The sequence below is a fragment of the Limulus polyphemus genome, unplaced genomic scaffold (genome assembly GCF_000517525.1).
Source record: "Limulus polyphemus unplaced genomic scaffold, Limulus_polyphemus-2.1.2 Scaffold223, whole genome shotgun sequence".
Taxonomy (NCBI): domain Eukaryota; kingdom Metazoa; phylum Arthropoda; class Merostomata; order Xiphosura; family Limulidae; genus Limulus; species Limulus polyphemus.
In genome coordinates this window covers 281,812-295,917 of record NW_013665833.1, presented here as the reverse complement: position 1 = coordinate 295,917, position 14,106 = coordinate 281,812, and the positions used below count along the sequence as shown (strand labels likewise).

The 14,106-nt window shown below is 31.9% G+C and overlaps 1 protein-coding gene across 1 annotated transcript in view; it reads left to right on the top strand.

The window, feature by feature from the left end:
• Positions 1–14,106, top strand: part of LOC106478548 (sal-like protein 1) — a 201,838-nt gene that overhangs the window by 12,393 nt on the left and 175,339 nt on the right. The window contains exons 2-3 of the mRNA XM_022382154.1: positions 1,336–1,522; positions 4,050–4,115. The gene's annotated coding sequence lies outside the window, so the exon portion shown is untranslated. The remainder of the gene's footprint in view (positions 1–1,335; positions 1,523–4,049; positions 4,116–14,106) is intronic.

The window sequence follows — 14,106 nt, the reverse complement described above, 5'->3', positions numbered from 1 at the left end:
AAATACCAAATAGAAAATGGTATAAATTCTGTGGGATAAAGCAAACAAACATCCCTTGCTGATGCTATTCACCAAGTTACATATAATCATTTTTGAAATTTGTCTACCCCGAAATTTGCACTTCTTGTCATTTTGCTACACGAAAATGGATATGACATATTCTTCGAGCTATATGTTTACCCGCGGTGGTATTGTCTTGTCGAATAGTCTGCATTACTGTGACCAATGAAAATACATCCTTCAAACACGTCATCCATGTCGCCACAGGTAGCATCTGCGCAATGATGCCACTATATCAGAATATATATATATATCGTTCTTATAACGTGCGATTAATAATCTGCATTTAATTTTTTCTAACTCGTTACGCGTCATCTGGAGAAATTATATGGGTTAATATTATTCTGGTTCAGACAAAAGATAGCTGTTACACGTAACCTAATCTTCTCTCTCTCCTTTTTAATAGAATAGTTTTATTTCACTGTAGTTCTCCCCCTAATGCCTGGAAAGTCTGTTATTTCGTATTAGCACGGAAAATGATCCTGATATTCAATGAAGTTTGAGTCAATAAGCACACCGTGTACGTGTCAAGTTAGGCTTAGGTAAACTCTGAAATGTGTTCGTTATATCATAAGACGGGTACATGACTGTTCACATCTAAGTCATGTTTTGTCAATGCAGCAATACTTTCGAAGTGTGGAGCATTTATTAAATTACAGTAGGTATATGTAATTGTAATGCTATTTTATTTCATTAACACGATTATCAAAAACTCGAAAAAGTTAACTCCTACTTTAGTAACACCACATTTATCTCAGTCTAAACACTCCCAAAAAAAGGGGTGGAATTTCACACTTCAGGGTTTATGCGCGCTTTAAAAGGCACTTGTATTTGTATTTGTGGCAAGGCTAATAAGACCCTTTGCCTCCAGACCAAATTTTAAGTTATTAACCGAGGGAAAACAGCATCCTTCCACCCACCATCTACGCTTAAGCATTGATTTATAACGTACTCATAGCTTAAAGTTAGGGAAATATTTTTGTGGTAACACACGGATTCAAACCCGACTCGATTGCTCCGGAATACAGAACTCTACCACAGGACCAGCAATTCAGAAATATTAAAAAGATAACAGAGATGAATATGAAGCATAAGCGTAGAATTGTCTTATAAGGGTTGAAAACCATAATAAGAACGGTTGCGTTGTCCGACCTTGTTCTGTTTCTATATAACATCACCGGAGGTTCTGATAATAGTCTAAAATTGGCCACTAGACAATTTGATTAATTGTTATGAAACAAATTAATGTTTGTTCTGTTTATGTATCTTTTTCAGAAAAAAGCAGCTGTTAAAAACAGAAATCACCGCCATTATTATTATTATTACTTGAAACACTAACGTGTTTGTCGTGTTATGACCGACGAAAATTGAGCGAGATCTAAACTCAAACGTGGTGTTGAATGGTTGAATTTGAGCCAGAGATATGACGACGTTGTTAAACACTACAAGCTGAAGCTTGAAGGTATGTATGTAACCAACTGAAGCTATTTGATTTCACAAATGTTTCATTATTGTACCATAAGTTGATATTGAATATTTCTCTACTACTCTTAGTCAAGAGTTTACATAATAAGTTAGGACGTCCAACTAACGTTAGATTCTAATCAGCATCTGCTGATATTAAGACCTAAACTAAGTTATGACATCTTACTAATTCTAAGAAGTTATGAGTAAAAGTGTACAACAATATGTTAATCCCGCTACATCTGCTATATCCAGTGCCGATGAGGGCTTTCGCTCAACACCAGAGCTCATCAGGCCGGCTGGGATACGATAGATACGGTAGTGGTTGAGACATTATTCATATTATCATTATCAAATTACACAAACAATTGGTGTGAACTAGAGTCATTTACAGATCAGAAATAGGGTATTGATTAATGACACAATATCATTTGTTTATTTTAACAACACTTTTTTATTATTGTTATTTATTTTTACTTGATTTAACTTTACTTACCATTCAGAAAAACCGGCGAACCAGTAAACTAAGTCTTCATGCTCCTGAAGCATGGGAGAAGACAGAATGAGTAATTCTAATAACTTATGAGTGTAAATATGGGAGAATGGATAATAATATATGTCAACCACACTATATCTGCTATATCCGGTACTGACGAGGCACGTTAGATTTTACGTCCTACTTAAGTTAGGCCTAAACCTAATGTCACCAATATATATATATACCGTCACTGTTTCAATTGTAGTACTTATTTCCGGCTGCCAATAGATTTTGATGATCATGTTGAACATGGAGGCAAATTTAACTAACATTGGGCAATCCCGGTTCCCTAACCTTGTATATAACATAAAAGTACATTTTGATATAGTTCAAAATATAACGTACGAGTTGTTTTTTAAGACTCATAACGTAGATGAATTAATACGTAAAACTAGACACGAACTGTTCTTTACGTTAACATTGTCACCCAATGAAGGCTCCGGTAAGAGGGATGAAAGCTTGTACATAAAAGAAACGTGTTTTAAGGTAGCGAACAGTTTGTGTGTAATTCTACATGCAATATACAAATTTAGAACATGGATGTTCAACAACCAACTTAGTGGTAACTAATTAAAAATATGAAAAAAAAGAAAATATACGTATTACAATGCATGTTTAGACTCTAGTACTAATAGAAGTTAATAAAGATAAAGGCAGCTGAATGTTCATATAATAAGGTAACAGAGCCTGTGAGCAACAAAATAATAGTTGTTAGGCTAACTTCATTCATAACATTTGGAGAAGAATACAGTGGTCTTTAAATATTATAAAAGACATAACGTTCAGTAATGACAGAAGTTCCAACACGTAGAAGTATGGTCTTGCTTTATTTTCGAAATATATGTGTATATACACATATTTATTCGATTAATAAAAATGTATAGATATTTACCGATATTTCCTTTTAAATTTTTATGGTTGTATATGTATATATATATATACTTATTTGCTTATTGTTAAGCTACACAATGAGCTGTCTGTGCTGTGTCCATCACGGGTATCAAAACCCGGTTTTTAGCCATATAAATCTTTAGACTTACCGCTAAGTCTCTGGGGGGGACAATATATGTATAATGAAATAGTCACCACATATCTATATAAACAAACGTCAATATGTGTTTGTGTCTCTTCCTTATATATTTCCACATTTCTTGATCAATCAGCACCAAACTTGATATAGTGATACAGGATGACATGAGGAAGGTCATGAAGGGGGGTTGTATCCCCACCTAATTTCATTTGATAGAATTCTCAAAAACAGTATATCTTTCTTTTCAGTATTGATACCTTTATGCATTTTCTATTGCACTTGTAATATTTATTACATTAAGAAAAAAATTAGAAGCACAGTTTCCTATCCTTTGTTATAAACACATTTTTATTTCACCCGTCCAACAGACGGGTACTCCAGCTAGTCAAGAAATAATTTTGAAAGTCATAGATACTCCTTAAATGTCTAATATAGTTTTGAGAACTTCCGTTTTGTAAATAATATGGTTAAAAGTTCCGTAGAGCAATGTAATTGTTTGAAATCTCCACTGAGATCAACACACAATGCTTTTCATATTATATCTTACGCTCTAAAATGTTCTTTAGTGTATTTTATATATGAAAACTGTGGGGTAATTTAACCAACAGGTTATCCAATAAAATGAGAGAACAGGACAGCGTATTAACAGGGATACCTACTGCATAGCGTCTTATGATAATTGTTTTTATGTCTTATGATGATTTTGGTCGTTGATAAGATCATTTCTGTGGCATGATTTATAAGAGAAGACATGTGACAGAAATGTTCTAGTTTACAGTGCTACTCCTAGGTGGCCGTACTATTTTCTGAAGTTCTCATACATTGTGAATGACTGTAGCTTTATTCACATATTTTCAGATAGAATAAGAAGTTAGAGAACAGATGCGCTTATTAAAATGAAAAAAAAAAACAATTCAAATTTGAACTAATGGAGTCCCTATTAACTATTGTTAAAAGGAAGAAAAAAGTCTACATCTCTGGTGGAAAGGATTCGCAAAATGTCTTCATGGGATCTTAAAAAAAGTGAGTTTGTTTAAAAAATGTCTAAGTGTTTATGTTATTACTTGATATTGTATGTTTAGTAAAAAAGGAAAAGCCAGTTAGCGACGATATGTATTTATTTGTATCTACATTTCTCCATACAGCTTTCCAACACGTTATCTTTCTGTGGATTTTAATAGTAGTGTTAGTAGTACTGAGGTTTTCGATGTTCCATTTTTTTTTATTATTAAATTTTGTTACACTTAGCTTTCACTACACCCGGTTCTCAATCTGTGGTCCACACTACTCGTGGTCCACGGGCTCCCTTTGGGTGGTCTGGGGTTGCATAAATACTGAAAGGATGTGGTAGCATATTGTATAGATCCTATTGTGCTCCGTAGAGATAATATAAAAAAGCATCAAGTGGTCAGTGAATAAAAAAGTTAGAGAAATACTACACTATGCTATCTGAAAATATACATGTAAGTTAAACCAGAAAAACATTCATTAATTTTTACCCTCATTTAAATTATATATTATAAAATCTTTCATTGATCAAGTAACCAAAATTAATAATAAAAGAATAGTCAGAATATGCTTATGTAATTTATAATTTGTAAATTGATATAAAATATATTTTTATATTGAACAAAATATGGAATTTGTATGAATAATTCTACTCTTTTTTTTTAGTGACAACTGGAACTGTTGACCATAATGAATGTGATAAGTTGTTTTTTAGTGTGTGTTTTTTAGTGCAAAGCTACACACAATGATTTACCTATGCTCTATCCACTGCGTGGAATCAAATTCCGGATTTTAGTTGCAAGTCCGTAAACTCACTGTTAACTCACCGGGGTTACAAATGAGATAAAAATACATCCGTAAAGCCACTAATTTTTTATGATGTTTAAATCAATTTTTACTAACAATATTTTAAACAATTTGTGAGGTTAAATGTGAAACTAAAAGTGTGTGGAGAAATTAATACTGCTCGCCAGTATTGTTGATTGTATGTGTATAATTATTTGTGAAGCTAAGGGTGTGTGAGGAAATTAGTAGTACTCTTCAGTATTGTTGATGTATGTTTATAATTAATCGTAGAACTACAGGTGTGTGGAGAAGTGAGTACTGCTCGCCAGTATTGTTAATTGTATATTTATAATTAATCTTGGAACTACAGGTGTGTGGAGAAGTGAATACTACTCGCCAGTATTGTTAATTGTATGCTTACAAGTAATCGTTGAACTTCAAGTGTGTGGAGAAGTGAATACTGCTCGCCAGTATTGTTAATTGTATATTTATAATTAATCTTGGAACTACAGGTGTGTGTGGAGAAGTGAATACTACTCGCCAGTATTGTTGGGAGTATGTGTTAAGATAATAAGGAACACGTGATAGTTTTGTATCAATAATTCAACAAAAGTTTAAATCACGTTAATATCTTTTTAACCTCAAGACATAACTCGATGAATGAAAGTGGCTAACTGATATGTTTTCTTCTATTTATTTAATAGTTGCAACAAAATGTAAATGTGTAAATTTCATGGGACAAAAACACTTCAGCTGTTTGTGGAATGAACAACTGTAAGTTTATGAAATTTATATATTCCAGTTATGTGTAATATTTGTTATTAGGAACCAAGACACCAATTCCAGTTATTAATTCAGTATAAAGATGAAGAAATGGCAATCATTGAACATAAAAATATGACAAATTATTTAAGTTGTGGAATTGACTTCTCCTGCTGATGTTTTTAACAGGTGTAGCAACAGTTGTTTTGTCGTGCTGGATTTTGGATATCGAATTTCGTCAAAAATAAAAAATATATATATATATATTGCATTTTTAGAGTATGTTAATTTTGGAGCTTTAAACTCCCGCCAAAAATCCAAGAAAAACAATCAAAATAAATAAACGTACCACATGTAACCTTTTTCCTTTGGAAAGTTGTAGTTTTATTTTTTTACCTAAAAAGCTATTTTTCAGTGCGTTCTAATGCTGTTTTTAATATTCCTTGTAAATCATTTTTATTTAAAAGTTTTTTTCTCTCAAAATGGCAACAGGTATGTGATGAGTATTTCTTAATGAAAATGTACTTTACAGTTGCGTACAATAAATGGTTTTCAAAGTTTTTTAAGTTTATAATTTTCTTATCTAAAATTCACATATATTTAGTTAGGCTTTCAAACCAACAATTTTCATTGTCATGGAAATGTTTCGTTTTCTGTAAGAATCCTAGTCCTTAATACAAGTAAAAATATTAATCTTGAGTGACGGGAAAGTAAATCAGTAGTGTACACAAAACTATGTTGTGAGAAAACATAACAGAAATGTAAACCAATAATGTACAAAAAAACACGACATTAGAAGACATAACTGAAAAATAAACCAATAATGTAAAAGAAAACAAATTGTTAGAAAACATAACTGAAGTATAAACCAATAATGAAAAAAAACAACACATTGTTTGAAAACATAACTCAAAAATAAACTAATAATGTTAAAAACCAACAACAAATTATTAGAAGACATAACTGAAGAATAAACCAATAATATACAGGGACCAAGTTGTTAGAAGAAATAATTAAAAGTAAACAACAATGTACAAAGTTAAAGAATAGGTTAAACAATCGCCAATTTTTTATATTTCATTTTAAGAGGATGACGTCATTCTCTTAAAATAAGAAAATATAAAAAACTTGGCGATTGTTTAATCTATTCTTTAATTTAGATATTTTTGTCGCCTATGCGGTTAACTATATATTTATTGATAATGTACAAAAACCAAGTTGTTAGAAAGCATAATTGAAAAATAAACCAAGAAAATACATAACTAAAACTATTTCTGCCTTAAAATGATTTGGAATTCAAAATTCAGCTTAAATGGTAAAATAATTTAGGGAATTTAAAGTACTACCCTTTTAATAGGGCAGAATTTTCAGCCCCCAGATGGTTACATAAACCTCAAAAGTTGATATTTACTTCCAGATAGTTCAAATTTTAAGTTTAATTTGAGAGGACTAAAGATACTTTCCATTTTGTAAGGATGGAATTTTCAACTCAAAGGATGTTGTACATTTGCTCCACATTTCCATATTTCTAAGTGAGAAGTGTTACTTATTTTATTGCTGTAATATTTATTCAGCCATCTATAGCTGAACTTCTTGAACTCTGTATAGTGAGAAGGGACATCCAAGGAATATATATGTTTGTAAAATTGGCACAATGATCTTATGTGTTTTTTATATGGAATTTTGTCATTGTACCTGGATTTTGGTCTTTTCACGATAGTAAATGTTCAGTATTGAACTAACTGAATATATTTTTGTGTATAGAAATACATGAGCTTTAAATATCACATGTATATTATTCTCATATTTTAATTTATGAAATGTTATATTGAACTAAAACATGTTGGTGGGCTTTCTAGCATATCTACGAAATAAAAACCTATTTATTTAAGAAACGTAACCTGGGATATTTAATGTTTTGTATTATAACAAAAATGAAGGCATCGTTCCTAAACATGCTACAAAAGAACAAAAATAAAAAAGTTAACTGGTAAATATTAGTCTGAAGTGCATGTTTTCAAAGCATCTACTCAATTGGCTTCAGCTGATTTGATGTAAATTAAGAAATTCTTTGCCAGATTATTTTAAGAGGAGTTACTAACGATTAACGTAGGCTAAATCATGAAGAACTGAATCTGTTCTATGATGAATCCCTGCCAAAAAATCTTGTTTCTGAGGTAAAAAAATTAAGTATAAAAAAATCTGTATGTACCTATCAGCAGTCTTGGTGCCATCACTTTTGTGTAGACTTCCAACATCATTGGTTGATATGCCTATAGTTGTACTGGTCTCTCAGCATGTTTTCACTGTTGACTTATACGCTAACTGTGATACCGTTCTCCTCTCTGCCATCATATAAACTATCATTCTTTGTTGCCAAACAATGTGAATTTAGATAATCTATAAGAAGCGCCCCCTTATAACTTTTTTCATCCCATTGTTTGAATGCTGATATACAATTCAGTCTTTTTGTTTGGTTATCTCCCCGAAGCGGTATTTATTATTATAATTTTTTTTTTATTAGCTACACACACCCATTCAGGCTAATAATAATAATACTGTTTCTTGTGTATCTCGCTGTTCTGAAGGTACATTTAACACCAGTACTTACAGCTAATTCATTGGTGAGATCTCTACTGGATTGGCGTGCGTCACATAAAGAACATTCACTGAGTTACTTAAAATCACTCTTGTAGAATTTGGGCCTTCAAATTTGTTATGAACAGTATTAGTTTCGTTCAACATCTTCACTTTCATACAGCTCCTGCAGAAACACGAAACATAGCCGCAATCTGTTGTATAGAGTAGCCTTCACCAGAAAAACTTTAATTTTTGAGCCTTTGTCAAATGGTATTTCTGTGCTAGGAACCATGAATTCAGTTACACAATGCTGCTGGGAATAGTACTACTGCCTGTACTTTTATAGGCAATATGCTGATGATAGCCAATCACAGTGTAAACTGTCAATACCTCATTGCAGGTCATTTTCATACAATGGGGTAGTAGCAATCCATAATATTTGCATTTTAAACAGTTTTTTTTTCTTTCAACATCTCTATAATTATTTCTCATATTACATATGTTTTAGTTTCAGGGAACTGTACAATCTTAGATACGTCGCTTTATTCTTTGACACATTTACGGATTTAAATTAATAAATCTTGCAAAATTCATTTTAAATGAACACAAAAAGTGGAAACAAATGCTTATAAAATATCATATACAAACTTTTTAGTGCAAATAAGTGATAAAAGTATATTATACATTTGTCCACAATACAACAATAACAAGCTTTTCTCTGTTTCACTATGTATTTTTTATTAGGAAATTTGTTCTATTATTGTTGTTATCCATCATATATTGTTTATAGCGTGTAGTGTTGTTAGTTTCCTTGTCATTAACGTCCTGCTTATATTATGCAAATTGTTTCATTATTGTTATTTATTTATAGTAACCTTATCTCTTCTCATTGAGGACTTGATAGTTGTGATATGTTGTGGGAAATGCACTTGGTATTACTAAAACAATATTCAAATGTTACTTATACTTTTTTCATTAGTATGAAAGGCTAAATAGTCAGAGGCAAATAACTAATAAACTTTCTGTTGTTCTTCAATATATATATGTATGTGTATATATATATATATACATTCTTTAGAGAAGAAATGTAAACAATGAAAAAGGTATGCGTTTTCTATGTATAAAGCAACCTCTGCTGGTATTAAGGTATTGCCTTCTTTGCTACGAAAGTATTTGTTTTTGCGAATGTAATAAAACTTGGAAAACAAGACTTGAATGATTCTCCAGCTCCTATTTAGAAGCTGCTCCGTTTACAGTCAGTAGAGTTTTGTGTAGGAAAGCAGGGCAGTAAAAACTTGCCATAGATCATAGACAGCAAGATATAGATAGAACTGCGGGAAAGCTGACACCCAAGCGTAGGATGCTACCTCTAATTTAGTGCCGAGTCATACGTTAAAGGTATCATCTGATTTGTGCGTGTCAGATCATTTTTCACTAGTTGATTCATCAGACTCGCATGGATCCTACTCCTTGAAATAATGGCATTTATATTACTGACTGCAATATCCGCTGGACTAGTACGAAGCTATCTTTCTCTTTCTCTCTTAGCCCTATTATTTTCTAAGTCACACATATAATATTTAAAGGCGTGGAATTATAGGGGAAAAAGACTAACATACGGAATTCCATTTGATACGACGACTACACTGATATTTCTAGCTTACGTATATATAAATAAATTAATGAAATTTATAGGAAATAAATCACAATTAACGTACTTTTATTTTCGGCATCCAATACCAATGACATTATTATACGCTTTGATGCTTTTGTTGTGATATTTTTGTCTGTGTATTTTCAGACGTAGAACGTAAAATAAGATGCTTCCAGCTGGGTATACAGGAAATTCCTGAACGCTGTTGGTTATTAAAGTGAGTGAGTTTCTGGGACCAAAATGATGGTGCTGGAATTCCAAAATAACAAAACATTCGTTGCCCGTTAGAGAAACATTTCAACTGCTTTCATTAATAAGCGATATGTCAATGGAGATCCAGACAGATATTGAAAACGGTGAACTGTTTTTTTGTTTTCTTTTTTTTTGGTAAAGACTTTGTTCTGACACCAGTTAAATGTTTCTGTTATCGAGTTCCTGACGTCTGATCGGTTCTAAAGTCATTATGAACTTGTACTTTCCTATTGGTGATTAGAAATAAAATAATAAAAAACTCAGATAATAATATATAGACTTCCAAAAATATGTTAATATTTCATATAATTACTGTCAACCTGAAAATGTGCTAGGCTTCAATAAACTGCTAATGACACTTAGCAACAAAAAGAGGAATGGACAGCACTTGCCAGACCACCCTTTTTTCTAGACCTCTGCCCCATTCACTGCTATTGCGAACAAGCATGGAAGAGAAAGGTAAGTATTACATGAGTTGTGTATCAAAATGTGAAGATGTATGCATTGTAAGGGAAGACCTTCTCAGGACTAAATAATCAATTCATGAAACCAAAGACAAGTTTGTATAAAACATCGTGCAGTATGATTTTCTAATACATCAAATCACAAAATAAGGTTAAGAAAATAAATATCATTGTTTTGACGTTTGATATTTTTTAATCAAACTATAGTTTTGAGAATAAACCTTCAGGCATAAGAAACTAACGATTTTGGAGAAACAAAAGATTTAATCTTTGCAAATTAGCAGGTTACGACAGAAACCCTACAATATTCCCAGATTTCTCTCACCTGTTGAAGTGTCAAATAAGTTATATATATCCTCTCTATCTTAGAGTCTGTGAGTATTGCTTTCAATATAAGAGTAACGAAAAATAACTCAAAGCAATTCACCTTAAATGAAGTTATCCTTAGCGTTCACTTTATTCTGAATAGTGTAACTTTTATTTGTTTAGATAAATTGAATTTAACATCATTTTAATAAACGACTAAATTTAATCACACATGTATACATTATCTATGTTGTCGTCTTCTAATGCACCATGTATACATTGTTGACATTGTCGCTTTCTTTTGTACGATGAAGACGTTGTTGCTTTCTCTTGTAACACGTAAACATTATTGAGTTAGGTGATGTCGTTGATTTCTGCTGTAACATGTAGACATTGTTGAGGTTACTGCTTTCTCCATTACGGTGTATACATTGTTGATGTTGTTGCCTTTTGTCTGTTGACATTATCGTATTAAAATATACCGTAGATGTGTTACATTGTTGGTTTTGAAAATTCAAAGCAAAATATTTGAAATTTGAAGAAAATGGCTATACTAAATATAGTAGATAATATGATAGTCACATGAAAGTTAAAACTTACACGAATGACGCAGAGTTATCTATTTAAATATTCAATTATAAAGGGTACATAAAAAATCTCGGTGGCTCAGCGATAAGTGTGAGGAGTTATAACGCTAAAATTCGGGGTTCGATATTTGCGGGGGGTACAGCACAGATAGCTCATTTAAGTAGTTTTGTGGATAACATCAATCACAAAACTAATGTTAATTATTACATTTTATACATTAATGTTGTTTATCTTTTTCTCTCTTAAATAATGAGTACATAATATTAACCTTGTTTTCATATTAGTTTTTTATTTATTTCACTGACAAGTTATTGTCTACTTACTAATTTTCTTTTCATTTTATGTTAAAAACACGAGCACATATTCTACACATTTTCTGTTAAGAGATATTCTGTAATTTCAGTGTGCTAAAAATGTCATATTAACAAGTAGAGATTGATTTATGTGATCAGTCTTGTGTTTGTTTAAATTTTTCTTTTTTGGAGCATTATAACATCCTAACAGTACTGTGCACACTGTGAACAATTTTGGTTTTTATGCTGTAAATAGACGGAGAATAGAATCTGCTTAGAAATTCATATTCTAATTTTGATTTTAACTGCAGTACTTGAATGTGTGTGAATATATTTTATTGCTTTGTATATTCGTAGAAGTGCCTATTGTTTGAGCCAATCTAAGTATCCTTTTCGAGGTTTTTGTTTTATCTTGGGCCACATTTGTTCCCAAGAGCAAGCAAAAGCTCAGGACACTTCTTTGACGTGTGCCAAATATAAACTCTTTCAGCACATAATGTGTTTAGTCTAAGAAATAAATAGTTCAGTGTCAAACTTTGAAGATAAATATGGGACGTTACAAAGAAATTCTCTAGACGTTTCAAAATGGAATGCATTGTTAAAGATCCAGACAGTGTTTTTAAAGCTCCTATTGTTTTCTAAAAACCTGGACAAGTTTAGTTGTAAAGAAGTTATAATTTAAAATATTAATTGTCGACCTCGATGCTGCCTGTAGATGTCTCTTTTAATGTCTGTTAGACGCTACTTTTTCTCCTCTTGGTAAAAGTGTAAACATTTTTGCAGGCCATCTTTATAATTAATTATTTCATTAATTAAAACCACGTGACCTTGATCGCCCAAGGTTGTATACAAAATTACTTTTCAACTACCTGTAGCAACAAGTACTGATATATCTTGATATTGTCATCTATGTCTTGATACTCATATCCTCTCACTAAAGTATATATTCTTTATGTATTTTACCCTACAGAGGACTCAAGAAAATAAAAAAATACGTAGCCAGTGTGATTTTACAGATATGAATTTGGACGGGAATCTTGGTTGTACATAAATTTTCCCGTAAGCATTTGCCTAGTAAGACTGTTAGCATTAGAGAAATTTGGATAGAAAGTTTTCATGTAAACAAAAAAGAAAATAATCTCCACAACCAATAATTAAAATAAACATTATTGTAAGAAAAGACACTGGCTATGAAATAAACTCAGTGAAAAGGGGGGAGGAGAATAATACAACGTCAGAAAAACAGTAATATCAATGCTGAATACTTTTGTGAACACACGTGCAATAGTATATAGGAACTGCTATTACCTTTATGGCTTTTAGACAGCAACACCAAAACAGAAAGCTTTTTAACATGGATGATATTTAATCAAAATAGTGGGATATATATATACTTCAAATAGCAAATTATTATTTTTAAGCTCGGTACATTTTTGTTTATCAAAAATATCAAAAAACGAACAAGGAAAATGTTCATAGTGAGTAAAAAATACTAAATGAACTAATACAACACAATAAGTTAATAACGATTTATAAAATGTCCTGAGAATATCTAATAATAAGGACAGACTCTTCTTACTTCTAAGTTTTATTATCTTTACAAAACAAAATAATTCTGTTCATTCTGGATCTAGAACTTATAAATCACATAGAATGAAAATATCATTAGCATTCCAATTGAAACTTTGAGACAGTGCGTGTACATTAGATAATATAAAATTCGTCTAAGCTAGAGGATCAAATAACTAAATAACTTTGGCTAGGTGGCAAGTGTTTACACCTTTATCATTTTATATCTTACATCATTAGATTCACTGACTCAGTTTCTTTTTCCCACAAAATTTATACCATTTTCTATTTGGTATTTGGTATTTTATATCTTACATCATTAGATTCACTGACTCAGTTTTTTGTTTGTTTTGAAATTCGCGCAAAGCTACAGGAAGGCTATCTGCGCTAGACGTCCCTTATTTAGCAGTGAAAGACTAGAGGGAAGGCAGCTAGTCATCACCACCCCCCGCTAACTCTTGGGCTACTCTTTTACCACCGAATAGTGGAATTGGCCGTCACATTATAACGCCCCACAGCTGAAAGGGCGAGCATGTCTGGTGGGACGGGGTGTCGAACCTGCGACCCTCAGATTGCGAGTCAAGCGCCCTCACCACCTGGCCATGCAGGGCCAGCAAGGGGTGATCATCACATCCATGCGAGGATACAAAATCATCTAAACAGCGGATTATATGTAACTTATTGAATGAAATCAATAAGGAATGATCAGCACATCTATATGAGGATACAAAATGACTAAACAGCAGATTATA